This window comes from Corythoichthys intestinalis, chromosome 3, assembly GCF_030265065.1.
Source record: "Corythoichthys intestinalis isolate RoL2023-P3 chromosome 3, ASM3026506v1, whole genome shotgun sequence".
Classification (NCBI taxonomy): domain Eukaryota; kingdom Metazoa; phylum Chordata; class Actinopteri; order Syngnathiformes; family Syngnathidae; genus Corythoichthys; species Corythoichthys intestinalis.
Genome location: NC_080397.1, coordinates 45,358,863 through 45,382,328, shown reverse-complemented (window position 1 = coordinate 45,382,328; position 23,466 = coordinate 45,358,863).

Below are 23,466 nucleotides of genomic sequence, written 5' to 3'. Positions count from 1 at the left end.
ACATTCTGTCTCTCATGGTTGAGGTTTAACCATGTTGACAATTACAGGCCTCTCTAATATTTTCAAGTGGGAGAACTTGCACAATTAGTGGTCGACTAAATACTTATTTGCCCCACTGTATAGCAGTAACTGTTTCAACATATGTAGTGTTCTGCTTGTCTGATGTCTTGCTCTGCACATAAACTGACACGGGTATTGCAACAAAACAAGATTTTAGTTATTAAGCCTCAAAGTAGGCACTTGGAAGAAAAGCATCTGGGGTAGGAAAGCCACAAAGGCTTGTGCTTCTTAAAAAGCATGCATGAACTGGCAGTATCACTCAAGCAGGCTTTTTCCCCCCTTCTTCTGGATTTATTAACCAATTTCCACTACCATTGTCTTTCACTTCAATCTCAAAAGTGAAGGTGCAGAATATAAGGCTGCAATCATCCAAGTGTGTGGTGACAAAACCTCCCGCGCTTGCACCTGGAACTCAATAGATATTCATGAACATTCGCGTATTTAGAGAAGGAAATAACTTAATACCGACAGTGTCGATGGAATAATAGCCATTTCCTGCCTGACTTGCAGCCCTTCTGAAAATGAGATTGCACCGGACGTCATTTTTCTTGTCTGCTGGGTGTTTCCACACAGAGGTCTACGGCTGCAGCTATGCGCCTTGCATTAGCAATGAGCCACAGATATAGATAGGTGGAAGAGCGAAGGGTGGGGTTGGCGGAGTGAGACAGAGTATGACATAGTGAGATAGGTGGACTTCAAGGACCAGAGATTGAGGAAAGACAAGGGGGAAGAGTGTCTGTTGGCCGATTTACTATAAATAAGAATTGAAGATTAAAAAAATATATAGGCTACAGGTACATGTACAAATTCACATACCACGCTTGTTTGTTTTTGCAAAAGATATTGTGGGATAGATTGATTACTTTTTCAATGTAACTGCAAACATGTAGTTGGACTGAGGAGAAGGGTGAAAAGAGTGAAAAGTGAGAAAAAGGATAACAGGGTGCCATCAATGCAAGACCGCGCCACTAGACAAAAGAATCCTTCAAACAATTCCTGACCATTACTCCACTTGTCACTTTACCGTGCTACTGATCTTATAAATTAACCATCTCACAGAGGAGCTCAATCCTGCAATCCTCTCTTCTCCACAACTGAGTTGATCCTCTTTGTTAACACCCCTTATCACATTTCTTATGCTCTGGCCATCATCACGCCACGTATACAATATATACAAACTTTACAAATTCATGTTACTCATCATAACAATGTTTGGCGCGATTACCATGTTGGATGTGATGTTTGCGTTTATTTTATCGCAGAGTGAAAAATGGCGTTAAATACAGTGGTACCTCGACATACGATCGCTTCGACACATGATCTTTTCGACATCCAACGTAAAATTTGACTCGCCGTTTGCTTCTACATCCGACGACATGCTCAAAAGCCAGACGGTGCGTTTAGGTACATCACGCAAAACACATCCACCACCTTAGAACCCGATTCTTTACAATATTACATTATTATTTGGATTTTTATTCGTAATTTCTTTGTTTCGCTCTGTGTAATTGCTATTTGCCATAGTACCAGCTGCATTTATTAAAGATTTAGTGTAGGTTTTTGGGCTGTGGAACGAATTAATGGAATATAATGTATTCTTATGGGAAAATCCTGCTCGACATGCAACTATTTCACCTTACAAACAAGGCCCTGGAATGAATTAACTTTGTATGTAGACGTAACACTGTATAATGTATTCTTATGGGGAAATCCTGCTCGACAAACGACCAAATCAACTTACAAACAAGGTCGTGGAACGAATGAACTTTGTATGTAAAGGTACCTCTGTACTAGCTTTATATATTTTTCCTCAGTTTTTTTATTTAAAAATTGCGTCCAAAACCGCTATCACATTTATTGTAGTTCAGGCATCATTTGATGTAAACTAGGACAGAGCAGTAAAGTTATAGCATAATGACTTGGCTGTTTTTGTTGTAATGCAAAGCAATGGAAGTATTACAAAATATCTTATGTATTTTCAATGCACTATATTTTGATGAAAAACATGAAGAGCAAAATCCACCAAAGAAAAGTGTGGAATTTACTGCACACTTATTATTCACGTTTTAAGTGATACAAGCTATTAGGTCTAAACTGGCAACCAGTTCAGTGTTGTATCTTGCCTCTTGTCCACTGTCAGCTAGAATAAAATCTACCTATTGCTATCTAACTTTGACTAACATATAATTCCACATACAGAGAAAAGTATTATGTCAGAAAGGATTAATTTCACAGAACTGCCACTGCAGGATGGACTGAAGAGATTACGGCAAGTCATGACTAAAACTGTGTGCAACCACACTGTTTTTCCCCCCATAAAATCAATCAACTTAACTTTCAACTCAGGCCAATACAAATATTGAGAACCAACATTTTTTATATATTGATTAATATCAGTGTCATGTGCAATGTTCCCTCTAATTTTTCATGTGTCTGAGCAGACACACAAGCTCCCTGAACACACTGAGGGCCACTGTGAGCAACATCAGATGTGTATGCTGTGGCCACACACCAGTATCACATCTGTTTAAAACCTTGGATCATAGCAAATTAAATGGCTTATTAAAAGAATGAAATTACAGCAGCAAGCTTCATTAGTTTACTTTTAATGTAATTGATATGGCCCACTTAAAACGAAAAAGACAAAAATCTCGTTGTTCATGAGATGTGTACTATGTTATATGTGAGAGTCCTGCTTTAACCATAGGAAGAGCCCTGCTTTGGCCAGGGTAAGGTCCAACTGTGGCATGGGTGAGTTAACAAATACTGTAAAACATAATGAACAACCACAATGGGAGTATATCAAACTCTCACATTAAAACTGTTCAGATAATAAGGACAGTCAAGATTCCTATTTTCCGTGTCTAAGTAGCTATAAACGACAGGTTAAAAAAAAAAAAAAAAAGTGAGAAGTGAATTGGATCATATTATTGGCTTGACACCTGTTGCTCATTGAGTTACGTTGCAAAATGGTACAGAAAACATTTTTGTTGGTCTAAATCAGGGGTCCCCAACCTATTCCACTAAGGCACACTGTGGGTGCAGGATTTCATTCTTACCAAACAAGATGACAACACTTTTTCCCCAATCTGGTGTTTTACAAGTGCAATCAGTTGATTGCAGTCAGGTGTGGCTTGTTTTAGCAGAAGCCTCATTGGTTCAACTGTCTCTGCTGGATCGGCTGGAACAAAAACCAGGACCCACAGTGTGCCTTGAGGACTGGGTTGAAAACCCCTGGTCTAAATAACTAGATTATATCGCTTCTAAAATTAGATATTAATGAATGAATAATTTTGCTCCACACCCACCCAGGTCAAGCAAGTCACAACTGTATACTGTACAATCGTGGTGTACTTACCTACCAATGGGAGCGTTGCATTACCGTATCGAATGCACCAATAGCAGTATCGAGGTGACACATCACTGCAGCGCCGACAGTAGTCCTGGTGTTTTCCGAAATTTCCAGGTTTGCGGCGAATCAGTAACAGGCACACGATTGCTCAATAGACAATGTTTATTGATAAGAAAATGCAGAATAAATGAGATTAATTGATTACAAACCCACAAGAGCAAGCAACAAGCATAAAAAACAAGATAACAAGGGTAACGATGATGCTAGATTTGAGTTTGTCAATCCCAGAATCCCCGCGCTATGTTACATACAGCACAACCAGGTGTCCCTTAGCAATGAAAATCGCTTGCCGTGACAAATGAACGGGAGCCAATGCTCCGGTAAGGCGGCGAAGGAACAAAGCCAGGCGATCCGTACGTGACCCGCTGGAAGACTTCACTGGTCGCCTGGAAATGCCCGGTTTTTGTAGGAATGCGCCACACGGGGGAGCCAACCTCCGCTCCCAGGTGGCGCGGCCCCGTCCAATGACAAAGCTACTTTTGGTTCAGCCCCTCTAAAAAGGGCCTTTTCTTTGCGTGGTTCCCAGGTTGCACCGTCCGGTAGCAGATGTTGTGTTCCCACGGTAAATATTATGAGTGCAAAACAAGTTATCTCGTGAGATTCCCTCCTAACTATGGGACTATGGTGCAAAACAAGTTACCTCATGAGATTCCCTCCTAACTATGAAACTCAAGGTAAAAAACAATAGAAGTTGTTACAATCTAGGTCACAGAAGCAATCATACATCACAAAGGCATAATGTAAAATTTTCCCCATCACCTGGTGACGCTACAATACGTTTATATAGAATTTTATTTTGTGCACTGCATAGATGCGCTGAATATATCTTCTTGTGCGCTGCATATGTGCAAGGACTGCGCGATTCCGCACGCACGCAGCTTAGAGGGAACATTGGTCATGTGATCAATATTTAAGTTTCTGTTTCTGTTCAATATGCACTGCCACAATTCTATCAAAATGATAATTTAGCTGAGTGTCCATGTATTGCTACTTACAATCTGCTGTTTTTATGCCTGTTCAAATAAACTTCATGGTGGAGGAAAACAAACTGGACTCAAGGGTGTCAGTGTGAAATCACTCTTACTCTTATTAAGTATGACAACCTGAAACGCTTTCGTAAAAATGCCACCTGCAAGTCTACAAAACCAGTAGAGAAAATTGAAAAGTTTTTTGGGGGGATCAAACCTTTGTCCGCACTGAACACAGAGAGGTTTTCCATCGAAAAAAGTTTTACCTCTAATTTCAAGACTGTTTTATCTATGACTGAGCATTACAAAAACAGTAGCTGGGACAGCTTGTCATAAACAAGTGGGAGGTGGTTAGGTAGGATGGTTTCCTTAAATTTATTCAATCTCTGATACCTCTGAGACATGGTCCGTGTGAGCTTGTCACACACCAGGACAGAAACCTGAGCAGATTGCACCACTACTTTGTATTCCAAATTAATTGGCCTCTGAAGATCACCCTCTACCCCTCACTTCATGCATACTTTCTTCGCCTCAATTAAAAGACAGAAACCTACATAGTGTCTAGCCCAGTGCTTTCGTTTATTGTGACCTCCAGGTCTAGGTCCAAAACTAAACTGGGCCTTGACATCTGAGTCGAGCAAGTATTTAAGTATGAGGAATTAGTCAGAGCCTGGTAGACTTGAAATATGACTCATCCTACTCATTGTCTCTCTGTAGCTAAGTGATTTTTCTGGACCTATTTGGTTAGGTGTGACATTTAAGTGTTTTATACTAGAGATGTCCCGATCGCATATTTTTGCACCCGAGTACGAGTCTCCTAATTTTGAGAATCGGTTGATACCGAGTCCCGATCCAGAACAGAATTTTTTTTAAAAACGTTTTAAACATTTTACTGTCCCAGCGTGTCACCTTCATAATGTGAATTATTTTCAAACAAGAATAAGGTAGAAAAATGCTTGTTTATTACAGTTTTTCTCAATTGCTTTGGTACGTTTCTCAGATCAGACTTGCAATTCTCAAAACTACTTCTTCAATCCTCACAACATCACATCACTAGAGCCCATTTAGAAAGCAGTTTCTCATTCTTTTGAGCAAGTTGTAGATGTTTTTGTGCATCCATGCAAAGTTTTTTGTACAATTCTCTGCTGTTTCCTACTGTACATTATCAGTTGCATCTGCCATGATGGCCAAAATGGATGATCATGGGTCTCTATCGAATAGTCTCACCATCCACAACATTTAGTCATTACTTCATTGCAAAAGTCTTTACATACAAAATGCATGAACATGTTGTCAGAATATGTAAACCTGTTTGTGCTTACTTCTAAGCATTTTAGTTATTTTTACATAACTTTTTTTAACCTGCCAAATTTGTGATAGTTTGGGACAATGTCGGTTTCCACCACTCCAACATAATCGGGAAATGGTTTGTAACCCCCAACATAATGGTAATTATGAAAGGGCATAGGTTTGCATAGTGACGGTAGGGACATAACAATACCAACTTTTCACGATGATCAAATTGGCCCACCAACTTTTAAGTAACCCTATTTGAATTATATAACGATTATAATTGATGATAATTATCAATGATAATAATTTCTAATGTCTTCCCATATGTTGTACAAATAGAATTGACTTCCATTATTAAGTGAATTACTGTATTTTCATTTTGTTCAGAGTTACATTTACCCCTTTTCACTTGCTGAATGTGCTGGTCCATTTTCTCCCTTCAAATGCACGTTTGATTAGCTGATGACTAGAACAAACAAACACGCACACTCACACAACCCCGACAGAAATACATGTCAACATGCTGCCTCCTCCACCCCCTTCAAAGACAAGGGATATTAGAATTTTTTTTCGGCCAGCCGCAGCAGCAGCCACTGTAAGTAGACATCAATGTTGTCAAGGTGGGGAGCACGCCACTAATTTTGTTACTGAAAGTCCGACCTGCATCACAGTTACCATAACATTAAACTGTGTGAACTTACCAACTTGCAAAACTCGAGGAGGAAGCAGCTTAAGTGTCCTCCTGTACTGTATGTTTTCTACCGTTAACGTTAATTCAACTGTGCATATATTCATTAATTAAAATATATTTGTTTATTTATTTTTTCCATGAATTCATTTAAAAATAATTTTCTTAGCAGCCTATGCAGATATTTCTTTAACCCCCGAACCCCCCCCCCCCCAAAAAAAAGAAATAACACACACACAAAAACACAACCACTGTAAATTTCATTTATATGAAGAAAGGGGGATTTCTCCCATTTTTTCACTTGAAAATAACAATTTTAACTTTTTCATTTTTACGTAGGCAACACATCAGCATATTTGTGAGAAATGTAGCCCTGACCCCAGTTCACCCAAACTGTTTGGTCTTATTAATGTCCCATCCCAAGTAAAAAGTGTATATGCAGGTTATGCTGTTATAGTGTCCCTACCAATATTGAGACCAAACCTACACCCTTTTAATTAAGTTTCTCCCACCAAACTCCCCATTCCTCAACCCGATAAAAGAATTTTTCTCCAGATGGAAATAGCAAGTGTACGATCGCCAGCCTCACACTCAGATGACTCTTCTGGATGCCATGAATGCAGGATGCAGTGACATCACAGCAGATGCCTGCACAGGCTAAATAAGGCATTCATGAAGATTCTTTCCACGCTGTATAGCAAGAAAGGACATCCATTGTGAAGTAGGATAAAAATGTGTAGCCAAAAAGAGAGGAATTTTAAGATGTATAGAAAGAACAGGAAAATGACATGTAGCACTCAAAGTTTAGTTGTGCCAATTGTTTTACCTATGTTCACATTTCTATTTTTGCTTTTATTGTTCTTCTTTGTGATACTCAGTGCTGTCTTTTGCTTTCTGTATCGTGGTGACATGGTCTGTCAAGAAATTACAAAAACAGTAAAAGTGTAAACTGCATCTTGTCCAGTCTCATGCAATCAATCTCCCACACACAAAGGTGTAATTTGCAATTTTCATCAAAACGTACTTCAGCATCAGAGCCTTCCACCAGAGTAACTGTTCAATTGACAGCATGACTAACCCAACTATCTTGTCTGTAGACAATGAAACAAGGACTTGTCATTCTGGCAGCACTGACATGTTCATTGATACAGAAATTACATTTTGAGCGATAGACTAAGTATTTTACCCCAAAAACTGGCTTTTGCAGGTAATTCATGTTGTTTTGCTACTTGTGCGACATGTTGTGAGGATTGAGCAAGTAGTTTTGAGAATTTCAATTCTGATCTGAGAAACGTACCAAAGCAATTGAGAAAAACTGTAAATGCTTCATTGAGTTAGTCCACTCCAACTCACTCACACTTTGACGTTCACGCTGCTGAGAACAGCCTCTCACACAATGAGTTGGCCCACCACACTACTGTTAGTGTGTAACAAGCTAAAAGATGATTGACACATATCTGCCTTTGACCGTAGAGCTACAGAGCCTTCATTCGCCACTCGCCAGATCCAAGCTACAAATCAGTCAATCATCATTAACTTTAGGTACCAAACTCTAGTTGCCTGCTGACCAAGAAAAGCAGCAGGAGGGAGAGTGAGAGGCTGTACGAGCATGAACAGAAAAATAAATATATTTTTTCGGGTTGCAGTTATCGATTATTTTAGTATTCGATTAATCGATGAACTAGTTAGTTATTGAGTAATCGGATAAGGAACATGAAAAATTAAAACACCTGGCTGAGCCTCAAACGGTATTCAAAATAAATAAATGAGGATCTATGTAAGCCTGTCGCGATATGCAATAATTCCATTTATCGCGCGGTATATAAAAATGAAGACGGTAATTTTCGTGCTGCGATTTATCGCCTCGCGTACACGTGCGCGCATTTGTCACGTGCGTGCATGCGACGCACGCACTTGCGGCAGATGTGTGGCAGACGTGCTTGATAGCGCTGTTAAAGTTCAGCTTCCTTGTGCCTCCTTGTGCCACTCTGTTTTATTGACTTCTGGGTATGTTCTAGGGCTGTCCCAAACGACTAATTTTCTCCCGATTAGTCAGCCGACTATTTTTACGATTAGTCGACTAATCTAATAATTTTTTTTTTTTTTTTTTTTTACCAATTTAGCAATGAAATCTTTGTTGACGCTTATCAATTCACAAAAAACATATTGGAACACTCAAATTATTTATTAAAGTACAAATAAACACGTAAATAACAATAATAAATCACAAATAAACAATGAGTTCAAATGCTGATAGAATTAACTAGTGTAGCATCCCGATTGAAAAGATGGTCTCTTAAACTGATGGTTTACAGCTTTTATTCCATCCTTGATGTAAACACACTGTAAGAGCTACGGTGCACACAAATAAAGCAACACAATTAGAAATTAACAAAAACTTTTCACCTTTTTCCTTTTAAACCTTATTTATATATCAATGAATTGCCTATATGAATTGCCTTTACCTTAATTTATTACCTTATCATTGACAATCTCTCCCTTGAGTGCAATTACTGTATATACTGTATATATTTATGACCTTTTAACCTTATATAATTTTCTATACCATAAAATAAACCATAACATGAAATAAACCTTTCAATTAGCATTAAGAACAATACTAATAGCACTTATAGGCCCATTGTCAATGAAACATTATTATTTAGTAAGGCGACAGCACCCTCTGGTGTACAAAAAATGAAAGAAAAAAAATTACAAACTGCGTGAAGGCGCTTGAGGTGTTTATTCACGGCCGACGTGCAGCCAAGCTTGGCATTGAAGAGACAGGACAGAAGAGTGTACTCTCCTTTGTTTCTTTGAAATAAGGCAATGTTTTGGACACTCTGGTGCGCTTTTTTTGGCTTTGTGCCGCTTTTCCCGCTTGCAAACAGAGCATCCGACATTCTAACTTTCCACGCATATATTTTTTTAACCCTTCATTAACCGTCGACGGGATGTTGTGCTCGTCGACGGATTTACGTCATCGATGACGTCGACTTCATCGATGACGTCGACTAGTCGGGACAGCTCTAGTATGTTCGTTTTATACATTTGAGTTTGAGTGACCGTCATTTAATGGATGGATGCAGGGCCGAGTGCACTGTCGGCGCACAGCAATGAGCGAGCGGAATGAGGAAGAGGACGAACCAGTCTGCAAAATGTTTTTGGAGGTTGTTTCAACAAAGATGGCCAACAGAATAAATCTACATGCTTATTTGAAACACTTATCCGCTCCAGTTTTCACTGCTTAGTAAGAAAACAGCATCTCAACAAGCGGAGCCTCCTCGTCACGTTAATTGACAATTGGAGGTATTCGATTGATGTGAGAAATACAGGCGACACCGCGCAAAATAGCATTCCCTCACGGAAAGTGAAGTCCGCTACATTGCTGAAGAAATTAGACCGTTTTACCTCTGTTAAATGATATTTGATACCTTTGGGAGCCAAATTTTTGTTACTGCTACTTAATTAGTCTATTTTTCTCTGTTGTTGTTGAAGTGCAATTACTGTGACTGCAACTTTATACCTATATGCCTAAATGCTTCTAATTTATTATGTGTTTCTGTGCGGTATTATTATTGTCTTTTACTTGAAAGAGGCATGGTCTATTGTTTTTAGTTGTGACTTCTTAAAAGGTATTTTTTAATTTAAACGTAAACATTTATTCCGTTTAAATGGGTGTACTTCATCTATTAATATATACTGTATTCTCACTGTGTTATTGTACATCGGTTAAAAGAGGATGGGACTTGATAAGCATATGCTTCTCTCGTCAGCCCTTGTCTTTTCTTCGTTTTTTTCGGGTTGCTCATATCACATCTTGCAACTGTCAATGATACCGATGATGATGACAATAAATAAATGCTAAAAAAAAATGTTTTTTGGGGGGTGGGGGTGTGCAATAATATCGCATATCGCAATAACTTATGAGATAATTTATCGCCCACTAAAATTTGTTATTGCGACAGGCCTAGATCTATGTACAACAAAAGAACAATTGGAGAACAATTGGCTAACTTACGTAACAAAAGTATGCTAGCTTAAATGCTATAAAATGCTAACGTGTTTTTTTTTCCAATGCTCTTAACAAATGATTCATATAACCACTAAAAAAACGGCTAAATATACATATAAACTAAATTACGAATGCATTCAAAAACATTAGCCCAAACAAAAACTTAGCTTACGTTTGTCTTGATGATGATGATGATGATGACAATGACAATAAATTCAATTCAATGATATCGAAATGATAACAAGGAGTGTCATGATCCGCTGCTGGTTAGATTTAGTTTGTTTCAGAGCCAGCTGTGGGAGCATTCGTGACGTCACACCGGCAGCGAGTTCCAGCTAATCAACACTAATGTATAAACCAGGGGTGGGCAAACCGGTCCTAGAGGGCCGCAGTGGGTCCTGGTCTTTGTTCCAACTGATTCAGCACAGACAGTTTAACCAATGAGGTTTCAGTGGAAACAAGAAACACCTGACTGCAATCAACTGTTTGCACTTGTAAGAAACCAGATTGGTGAAAAGTTGTCCTCATGATGAGTATGAACAAAAACCCGCACCCACTGCGGCCCTTTGTGGAATAGTTTGCCCACCCCTGGTATAAACGGTGGCGAACCAACACAACGGTGCCGAGAGATTAGTTTGCTGGTCGCCATTAGCACATACTGCTTCCGAGCCGCTCTGTATTTGTCATCTAGTTCGTCAGACGTCTTAGCTTTGTGATCCTCTACCTTGTGCAGGTATCGAGTGTATTTTTGATTGTCTTTTTGGCTATCTGCCCTTTGCTCAGTTTTCGCGTTTTTTGATCCCCGTCGACCTATATGTCACGGACCCCTTTTGTTAGTCCCCTTTTTCCGCGTTCGCGAGTTTGTTTTGATTGTGATTTGTATTTGTATTTGTATTTATTTTGATCTCCATTAGTTGTAACAGGTACATCTACTCTTCCTGGAGTCAATTCAGCCTGCTCCGTTCAAACATTTACACCAGTGCTTGCCTCACCAACCAAAATGCATACGGAAAAAAATAACAATAAAAAACCCCACACCCACCCCCTCCCCTCCATCTCTATCCATACACTCACACACACACCCCTACATATAAATGCACATATAGTACAGACATACACATTACATATATCTCTATACATATCTATATACTACATGCATGTACATGTACACATGTACAGAAAAGACCCAGTCTTTGTTTTCCTGACGTTCATTGAAGTTATCTGGCTCATGGCGGTTAGTTATTTCGTTTCAGAATTCATTACTAATTAAATGTCTCTTCAGAAGGAACTTAAACTGATTTTTACTGTTTGCAGAAATAATTTCAATTGGCACAGTGTTCCAGCCCAACATCGCTCTATACATGACTGAACTTTTTCCATGGTTTGTTTTGACATGAGGCAAAGTGAATCTACCCCCCATGGCATGACGGGTCTCATGTTGATGTTCATCAGAACTTCGATATAATTTTTGGAAAAGTACCTTTGGAATTTTAGTCGTAACTATATTTCTCGTAAAAGTAAGCAATGAAGCCGTAAATCTGTCTTTAACTTTTAACCAGGGCAATGTGTTGTGCATCCAGTTTACGTTAGTTCTGAGTGGACAACGAAGCACACACCGAGCTGCTCTATTTTGGACAGTTTGTAAAGTTGTTATATGAGTTATAGCGGCACATGACCAAATATCAGAGCAGTAATCTAAGTGTGACAACACAAGTGTCTTTGTCACATCTGCTCTCATGTTAAGAGGCAGCATCTGGGAACATCTTACCATTGAGAGACTTTGACCAATTCTGCGAAGTACTTTACGAATATGTTCTGACCAAGATAGTTTATTGTCAATCTCCACACCAAGAAGTTTTGTCACCTGTACCTGTTCAACACTAGTGTTTTTGACAACCAGATGTAGTTTGGGTTCAGTTAAAAGCATATGTTTGGTTCCAAAGACAATACTTTTTGTCTTGTCCACATTTAGTACTAGTTTGTTAGTCATAACCCAATCAGAAACATATTTTAACTCTTTCATCAAAACATTTTGAATTTCTTCGACTGTAGTTTGTGATGAATAAATTGTTGAGTCATCTGCGTACATGGCTATTTTTGCTTTTTTTAACACCAATGGCAGGTCATTAGTATATACACTGTATAGAGAACAGGAGTGGTCCTAGGCAGCTTCCCTGTGGTATACCACAGTGAACATTTTTCCAGTCCGATAAGCTCCCATTAAAAAAGACAGCTTGCCTCCTGTTTTCAAGATAACTCTTAAGCCAGAGTAGTGCTGCTTGACCAAAGCCATAACATTGCATTTTTTTTAACAGGAGGTTGTGATCAATAAGATCAAAAGCTGAGCTAAAATCCAGCAGTACCGCTCCTGCCAGCCTTCTGTTATCTAATGCCGTTAGCCAATCATTCGTCATCTGTGCCAACGCTGTAGCGGTTGAATGCCCTGCTCTGTACGCATGTTGGAAATCTGTATTTAGATTATTATCTGAGAAATATTCTTGAATTTGGTCAAAAACAATCCTTTCCATAATTTTACTCAGAGCAGGCAACAGACTGATCGGTCTACTATTAGGACCACAGAAAGGTAAGGCTGCACTTTTTTGTAATGGCACAATTTTAGCTGTTTTCCAAGCATTTGGATAAACTCCCTTATTAAAAGTCAGGTTTAGAATGTGAGTAATGGGAACTGCAATGAGGGTTGCAGCAAGTTTCAACAATTTTGGATCAATATTATCTACACCTGATGGCTTTTCTTTACATTCCAATAATAATTTTTCTACCTGGCTAATAGTAACATTAACAAATTCAAAGTTGCAAGTTTTCCCTTCCATAATACAATTCCTTATGAGAAGCTCTGCTTTTGAGTTATTAGTTTCTCCCATATCCTCTCTTAACCTACCAATTTTATTACAAAAATAATTGTTTCAGTGATTGGCTATAACCATTGGCTTTGTGATAAACTGACCCCCTAATTCCATAAATGATGGAGTGGATTTAACGTTCCTTCCCAGCATACTATTCAGAATGCTCCATAATTTTTGGTTGTCATGTTTTCCATTTATAATCAAATTGTTACAGTACACCTTCTTTTTCTTTTTATTCAATTTAGTAACATAGTTTCTAAGTTTCCGATATATCTGCCAATCTGTTTCATAATGAGAAACATTTGCCACTCTTTTAGCCTCATCTCTTTGTGCCATGCAGTCCTTGAGTTCAGTATCTATCCAACCAGCTCTTACTTTGCTCACTGTACGCTTTTTTATCGGGGCGTGTTTATCACTCACCTCTAAGAACAGCTTGTTGAAAACTTCAACTGCAAAATCTGGATTCTTACTAATCAACACTTCATCCCAACAGATATTACGGACATCCTCGATAAAGCCATCTTCAGTAAAACTTTTATATGACCTTTTAAATATAATTTTATGCCCAGCTTTAGGAACGCTGGTTTTCCTCACCATAGCAATGAGGTTATAACCACTACAGCCCACTGGACTGATATAGCTTTAGTACAAAAATCTCCAGAGTTAGTAAAAATATGGTCAATCAAAGTAGAAGTCTTAGATCCGTCACTCCTACAGTCTATTCGCGTTGGTTTAGTTACCAACTGTTTTAAACCACATGCCTCAATAATAGAATGAAGCTTATTTCTTAAAGGACACTGTAATAAGTTCCAGTCTATATTGAGGTCTCCCATAATATAGACTTCATTTTGATTGTCACACATACATTATCCAGGTAAGCAGAATTTGCATTGGGTGGACGGTAACAACAGCCAACCAGCAGTGGTTTTAGATGTGGAATGTGGACTTGAAGCACTAATACTTCAATCTCAGGTAACATTAAATCCAATCTAATTTTTACTGGTATATGCTCCTGTATATACATGGCTACACCGCCACCCCTTGCATTTCTGTCGTTTCTATATATGCAATACCCTTATATATATACTGAGGAGTCTTCAAATGATGAATCAAGATGAGTCTCAGTATTTCCTAATATATGTAATTTGCCTTCAACCAAAATAATTGATTAATAAAATAAATAAAAAATAAATAAGTGATTAATAAATCCCCGAACGCTTCCCTTCTTTTGTCTGTTTTTGGGTCCAATCGTGTTATCCGCATTCGCGGACTGTAACAGAATCTCTCGGCCAAAATGTACCCAGCAGACAGCGAGTCGTTAGTCCGGGAGTTTTCGGAACCGCGGGAGCACGTCGACCCGCACGATCACATGCTCCATGAAATCATTGTTGGCGTTAAATAGACTCACCGTTAACATGTGCGCTCTTGAGGCACGGGTGGACCACGCGGCTTCGATGCACGTCCCCCTCGCTGCACCAACCGCCTCGGCTTCCACTCCGTTGCGTGAGCCCGTCATTCCGCACCCGCCACGCTACGGCGGGGAACCCGCCTCGTGTGGGCAGTTTTTGCACCAATGTTCTTTAGTTTTCGACCAACAACCCCTCACGTATTCCACTGATCGGTCCCGGGTTGCGTTCATCATGAGCCTTCTCACGAATAAGGCAGCAGCATGGTCAATGGCGATCAGCAATCGGTACCCGGAAAAAGTGTCTCTTTTCCGGCTTTCATCGAAGAGATGAGAGTTTTTGATCACCCCATACGGGGTAAAGAGGCCGGCAGTCGTTTGCTCGATTTTTCGCAGGGCACGCAGTCAGTCGCGGACTATTCAGTCTCCTTCCGCATTTTGGCGGCGGAGAGTGGCTTTGATGACGCAGCCTTGCGTAGCATTTTTCCGAGGGGGCTGCACCATTCGTGAAGGACGAGCTAGCCGCCCGCGACGAAACTAAAGATTTGGAGGAATTATTTTTTTTGTCTATTTCTTTGGACAATCGGCTTCATGAGCGCTAGAGAGAGGAGCTGAGCGGCTCGGTCGGTCGGCGAGTGCGGTCTTCGGGGGAGCTTCGTCAGTTCTACAGCAGGCTCACCTCCGGCTCCTATAGACCCTACCCACCGACGTCACAAAATCACGTGCTCGCTGTATGGTTCCGCCCCCTTGTCCGTCATTTTGTGTCTGTATTATCAATGGTCTCAATTGATCGAGCAATTTATAATGCATTTCATGGAAGACCCGGTGCTTTCGGATGCCGTAAACTCACTTGATGCGTTGCATAAAAGGCGTTATGTGGAAAAGCTTCAGTTTATCCATTCGCCAGATCCATATTTGATGCCCAAATCGATGTTTTTCGACCCGCTGTCTCCGCCGTATTTGCCTGACATCTGCTAGCTAGCCTGATATGTACAACTATCTTGTCCACACAAAATCAGCCTATTCTCACGAAAGTTTGAAAAACTTTAAGAGCTTGGAGGCTTATAAATACTTCGTTGCTGGTTGGGTGAAACAGGTCCTCGTCCACGAAAATTCGGCAGGAATCTATCTTGTGCTTGGAAAGGTGAGTTACGAAATTTTCAATTCAAAATCTTTTGTTATTGCTAACATCCACTGTCAAGTCTAATGTATTTCATGTCGTTTGTCAATGGAGTTAGGGCTTTTAATGTTTATATGGTTTAGCGATAGCACTCTCACTACATACATACGTGTATGTTGTCGGCGATTAGCCTAGCAATGATCTTAATTGTGGTTGTCAGCCCAAAACCCTCTAAATATATATTAAATGCATCTTACCAGATATAAAATGACTACTACATAATCTGTGGTAATCGTTTGGAGCCCAGTTTTCTCGTCAAATTGCAGCAGCCCATCTCGCTCTCTTCTCTCCGGGTCTCTCGGAATCCGGTAGAACTTCAAGTCTCTCCGTCTTCTCCGTCTATCTTCTCTGTTATTGCTTCTATCCATTCGCCAGATCCATATTTGATGCCTAAATCGATATTTTTCGATCCGCTGTCTTCGCCCTCTCTGCCTGACATCTGCTACCCTGATATCTGCAACTAACTTGTCCACACAAAATCAGCCTATTCTCACGAAAGTTTGAAAAACTTTAAGAGCAGCACTCTAAGCAACATTACCCTGTGTGATTTCTAAAATGGCGACAATCAAAGAAAAAAAAAAGTTGACTGTGATGGCCGACGCTTCAAGGATAGGTGGATATTGGACTATTTCTTCAATAAAACATGCAACAACTGTGTATGCCTCATTTGCAAAGAGACAGTCGCTGTTTTTAAAGAGTTCGATGTGACGCGATAATATTACCGAACAAGACACGCTGACATGCACGACATTACAGGGAAGATACGCAGCGAGAAATTATAGCAACTTGAAGCTAATTTAATTTCACAGCAGCAGTATTTCGTAAGAGCCCGAGGGTCGAAAGAGAACGCCACAAAGGCGAGATTGTTGAAATTATGAATAAAAAATAATAATAAAGCAAATGTGACACACAGAAGGGCTTGCTAAAATTTATTTAAATGTATTGTTCTGCGTAAATCAGCCCAGGTAGCCCCCCACATTTTTACCACACCAAATCTGGCCCCCTTTGCAAAAAGTTTGGACACCCCTGTTTAACCAATGATCCGTAGACGAGGCCAGCTTCTTTCACTTGTTACCAGCTAAATATTATTCAAAAAATAAAGATGGTGGAAGAAATAAGCATCTTGAATTTGAAACGGTATGTTGTCGGCGATTAGCCTAGCAATTATCTTAATTGTGGTTGTCAGCCCAAAACCCTCTAAATATATCTTAAATGCATCTTACCAGATATAAAATGACTACTACATAATCTGTGGTAATCGTTTGGAGCCCAGTTTTCTCGTCGAATTGCAGCAGTCCATCTCGCTCTCCTCTCCGGGTCTCTCGGAATACAGTAGAACCTCAAGTCTCTCCGTCTATCTTCTCTGTTATTGCAACTGACCGCCACACACGCCTTCACCATTTTGATTATTAATGTTAACGAGCAGAAAAACACGCCATAATAGGAGGAATTTACGTAGCGGTAATGCATCAACAACGACGAGTTGACAGACAATATGGCGCGGGGGCGTGGTTGTGATGTCATGTGAGTAGGGTCTATTGCCTCGCCTGGCTTGGAGTGGCAGCCGACGACAGACGAGGAGGCCATGGAGCTCGACGGCAAAAGACTCGACGCAAGGGAGCACAGCCGGCGCATGGTGGAGCGGCTCTGCCTGTACTGCGGTGAACCAGGTCACCAGGTAGCTTCCTGTCCGGGAAATCCCCGTGCAGCCCGGAGAAGCCATTGGGACCGGCTACCAACGTCGACCGTCGCCACCGCAAAGGCTAACAGGGAGCAGTTGGATTTAGCCATGTGAAATAAGGCAGACCAGAGGGCAATGTATCCAACCTAATCAATAAACTGAATGTAAACACTTTCAAAATGAACAATTACAACGCCACTTTAATTAAACGAATACTCGAAGCAACAAAATTTAATTTGAATATTTTTTTCTAAAGGAATACTCGAGTTAATCGATTAATTGTTGCAGCACTAATATTTTTTATAAATTAATAAACCCGATCCTTTACACCTGATTACGATGCTCTAAAAAATGACGCGATTGGCCCGATTTCCGATCAGGTGATCGGGTAAGGACAACTGTATTTTATACAATATATACATATATATACTATATACCATTCTCTTTTTTTTCCCCCACATTTGTCTTTTTTATCATAATTTTCAACTTGTAGAGACAAAATACACACGCCAAGCAGAGAATTGTGCAAGCGATTCTTTTTTTTTTTGTTTTGTTTTCTCAAAGTGATGTTACTTGATACTCCCACTCTTCCAAAATTGAGAAGGTGGGAAAAGGCGCAAAGAAATACTTCAAAAGTGTATTATCAAACAATATTTGGCAAAATGGTGATTAATTATGTTTTGCAATATTTCATCCTAATTTTTTCATCTAATTAAGAGAACACTTCTGTATACGCTGTTCAAGTGTGTTTACGGATTACAGATGCAAAGATGAGCTTCCGTTGTTATAACACAAACAAAAGGCTACCCCTGCCTGTAAATTTATGTGTGCGTGTCAGTCCTTGCTGTGTTTTAAATGATTTATTCAACTGTTCGAGCTGTCCCATTTACAAGGTATTGATAGTGAATCACTGCCACCTCCAGAGGAGGCTAATATTTGTGTAATATCATGTGTGACATTGTTATGTCACTTCATCTCATGCACTTGTAACATTTTCACTGTGAAACTGAAGTGTAGTCTCAGATCAAATTCATTGTTTGAACACAAATATCACGTATGATGTGTTGTTGTTGTTGTTTTTTTAACCTGTCCTGTTCAGCTGATTGACATGGAGAATGGAAATCTGAGTGTCCAAATGGTCGAACAATTTTAATGTATTAAATGGGAGTATAGCATACTCCCATTGTGATCATTCAACATACCTAGTTTATTAAGAGAAAGCAGTGAAATGGAAGGGGTTATGGGGGAACACAAGAAAAGAAGGAGACAGAAGAAGCACAAACAACAAGAAATACATTGAACGCCTACACCAGTGGTCAGCAAAACAACACTTAACACTGTTTGCTTGCTATGGTTCATAATTCGTCATCTGCAGTTGTTTTTTTCTTTTAATGATTATTACAATAAAAAGGGAGTCCAAGTTTATTTATTTATTTATTTATTTTTATTTATTTTATTTTTTTAAACCTGTCCTGTTCAGCTGTTTGACACGGAGAATGGAAGTCAAAGTGCCCGGATGGTCTGAACAGTTTTAATGTTTCACATTGCGAGTCTGACATACTCCCATTATGATCATTCAACATACCTCGTTTATGATGACAAAGCAGCGAACAGGAAGGGGTTATGGGGGAACAGAAGAAAAAAACACAAGAGAAGAAAGAAAGAAACACAAACTACAACAAGAAATACACTGAACGTCTAGACTAACTACTAATATGTTGGTGCTATCGTTAGCAAGTTGGATTCCCAGTTGACACCATTTGGGGGGCCTGATGACCAAGGAGAGAGAGTGGGGGAGAGTCATAAAGATAAGTGATTGGGAGGTGTGGAGTGTATACAAATCATCCATGTGGTCTAGAAATCAGTATTTGATCCTTTCTGAGTGTGAGTCTGCTGGCATCCGATTCTATGCTGTCTCATCGCTAATCCTGACACCGAGGTTTTCTACTTGATTGTGTCTAATAGCATGCCACACGTAACATGTCACCTTTGCTCATTAATATTCATGCTGTTAGCAACTGTTGCTAAGGGGGGTCAAACTTGTCTGTCCCTCATGCTAGATGCATGTAAATAGTGTACAAACGAGATGTTTACTGTTCTAAAACTACCAATTCTGTCCGAAAATGATGTCACTGGTGCCAAATTCATTGGTAACGATGTGGAAGAACATACAAATGTTCAGTTAAAGAGATGGCTTGCGTGTCGAGGGCTGAAAAAGACGGGAAAAAGAGCTGACCTGATCCAGAGGTAGCTTTTTTATTTTGTTTGCATTGCCTTACGCCACTGACAATGACATTCTCCTGTTTCAACAAGCTATCCTTTACCACCATATGCCCTGTCTTTCTTATATATTATATCTTCTGGCTGTCTTACGTCTCTGACCATTCTTGGGGGTATTTTTGTGTAGGGATCGCAAATGCTACTCAGTGACAGCCACTTTTAATTCTTTCATTAATAACAAATCTTAATTCTATTATTTTATTCACGCTTCCCCCTTTCTAAAGTTGTTTCTTTACAACAGAAAAGGTAATAACGGTGGCAGTCAGCTACCATAGCAAGGCAAAATGCCACGCTAAAAAATAAATAAAAATATCAAAGTGGCTTACCTGTTCGGCAATGGATCAGCATTGTCATCTGTAGGACCATGGCCCCCAACAAAATGTTGACTGCATATGAAGATGAATGGCTTCACCTTGCTGGTGTTAAACTGGTTTTTGGACGTCTGCACAAGATGATCCATTAAGTGATTAAGTCCAGATGATCCATAAGTTCACATTTTTTTCCTCTGACTTTTTGGCATCGGGAATATGTTGTAATGTCTAGAGTCGTTTCTACAAGTTCCATAGCAGCAGTGTGTACTAACATGGGTTGTATGCGAGCGCGCTTCTATGTTGACCCCCTTCCGGTTTACGATGATGACCTCACGCAGCCTTGCGGTCTAAAAATAGCATTCGTGTGGTGCGCTATTGCCCCTAGTCATGCGTGAATTCCATCAGACATGTCATAGTCCTGCAGATGAGTGGAAATGCTGCACGGGTGCCGCATGTATGGTGGTTGATGATTTGACTAATCTATATGATTGAAATGAATCATTTACCATTAGAACCATGATTAGTCTTCACTGGGTTCACATGAGGATATATACAGACTCCTAGCAGGTGTTCAGCATTAATGTCTGAAATATGGTATTCAAATAATAGTCAGGGATCGTCAATAAGTCACAGAGTTGTCCACTTGTTCTTGTGTATCAAAGTTATCTAAAGCCTCTCTTCCACAAACAAGAACCTAAACTTCCATTCTCCCGCCCGCTAACAATATTGTCTTCACCCTTTGTGTCAAACAACATCTGCCTGTGGTTTCTTCAGCAGTTAATGAATTCCAAACAGAGTGAGGAGAGAAAAAAGCGGGGCATCTCTCCTTGGTCTCCTCCTTTCTCTTTCCAACACAAACAACACCATTTCCATTTACAATTTCAATTGTTAATTTGCATGAGAAAAATTAGTTGGGTGACACGCGTGGTGTTTTTCCCCCCACGCTTTTATTTTCTGCTTAATTTTCCCACTAATTATAAGCAGCAATGGTGCATTATTTACATAAATAATTGTTGTTCCGTCTGTTCCGTCATATTTTCCTCCATTCTTTGTGTGTCAGAGTTGTTTTGGCATTTGTCGTCCGCAGGGGTAATTCTCCTTGGAGAACATTTTCAGATCTCTCATGACTGAAATATCTTGGATCGTGAGCTTTTTTTTTTTTTTTTTGCGTGGTGTTTGTTATGGTGTTTTGCTGTCCTTTGTTCAATAAATAGATTCATCCTACATTTTTACTTCCCCTCAAAACTTCTGGCTCTCGAAAATAAATATGTCAACTGACAACACCCTTTTACTATTTTTACTTCAAGAGTGAACACAAGTTTATGGGGAAGGTTGTGGTATAAAGCATCAAACGTAGACCTTGGAAGTAAGCCGCACAAGTCAAAATGTTCTGTTTATTGTCACCGTTTTGTTCTTTAGTTTTCTTTCTACGGGTGTTGAGCAGCAGGATGGTCTTGTGTTTATCATAGGTTGAACTGGAAATTGACCTCGTGTTGCTAAAAGGGCTGACAGATGAATTACGGGATTGTCAAAAAGGACAGGTGTTTCATATAAAATCAGTATTTTTTAAAGTAATGTGGCTATCTGATATTTATTAATATGTTGATTATTATAGTTGTTTGCAATAGGGTATAATTAAAGTGAACATTAAATCAAAACTCAATAAAGTCTGGTCTAGTCAAGTTTGTTATCTTTGTGAAGGCCATGATGGCTTTCTTTATATAGTATAAAGAGAAAAATTGCCAAAAATGTACTTCTGAGATTAGTTTTACTAAGCCATACTTTTTACTTGAGTAGATTTGTGAAGAAAAAAAACGCTACTGTTACACTGCTACTTTAGGCTTCACAAGAGTCGTTACATTTTTCGTCTTTATTCTACATATTAGATTTATTATTTTTTGCCAAGAGTAGCTCGACTAATTTCACCAATGAGACGTCGCAACAATAATCACATGAATCTATTAAACCAATCAGACACAAGCTTGCCGTTCTATGATCACACTAGCCTGTTCAAACACATGGTGTCTTTAAAGCACCGTAAAAAAGTATTTGACATACCCCTCAACATGAGTCGAAAGCGCAGATTTAAACCTCTCTCCCTGTTTTTATTTGGCACCGACTGACCACGGAAGCCGGAGATATGATCCTTTTAATTTCATAATAGTAACTATGAAGGAACTATTCAAACTAGGAGCTATTTTCTCCACTAGAGGGCAGTCATGGTCTTTGGACGAATAATGGTTCATTTGTCTTTTTTTTTTTTCCCGCTCTCGCCGGAATTCAGTGATTTTTTTTTTTTTTTTCTGTATTTCTTTGGCTTAATGTGGTCGTGTAATGGGTTGTTGTACTGTATCGTTATAACAACAATTCATTAAAAAAATTATGCAAAAAAAAAAATACTTAAAAAATACCATTGTTTAAAAAAAAAAAAAAATCTAACACAAATAAACAGTTACTCACAATGTTACTCTTTACTTGAGTAGTCTTTTTACTGGATACTTTTTTACTTGTCCTTTAGTACATTTTTTTGGCCGACTACTTTTACTTTTATTATTATTTTGAAGTAACACTACTCTTACCTGAGTAAAATTTTTGGCTACTCTACCCATCTCTGATCATTGTATTTAAATGTCAATAATGGTGATAGATGTCCAATCCATTTTGACTGGGAATAATCCCTGCCAGTCGTCTTAGTCAAAATGGTTTGGACATCTACAGTATTTCAGTTAATGGCAGCCAGGGAGTAAAAAATGAGATGACATTACTGTTAGTTAAATACGGTTGAGATGAAAAGTCTGAGAGGTATGGGTGTTGAAATGAGAAAATTAGTGGGTGGGGTTTGCCATGACAACCAGATCCCAGAGTTGGGGGTGATGTGGTTGATGTGGACTACCACTTCAACTAAACTGGTTAGACTTTTTTTAGTGCTCTCTTCTTTACTATGATTATTATGTACAACTGAAATAGTAACAACATGTATCTCTATAACCCTTTTGTGAATAATACATTTTATTTTTCCTTCCTCTTTTGAAAAACGTTCTAAAATGATATGTCCTTTTCTTTTGGATGGATATTTGTTTGTCTGTTTGATTGAACATGTTTATTTCGAATATTCACTACATAAGTACCAATAATCAGTAACAATAATCAAATATAAGAAAAAGAAAACAAAACATGAGTATTTGAAAAGGAGTGTGAATAAGTAAAACTTACTCCCACCTAGACATGTGCCAATTACCGGTTTCAAGGTATACTGTGGTATGAAAACGTCACGGTTCCAAAAGTGCCAAAATTTTCCGTCTTACCGTA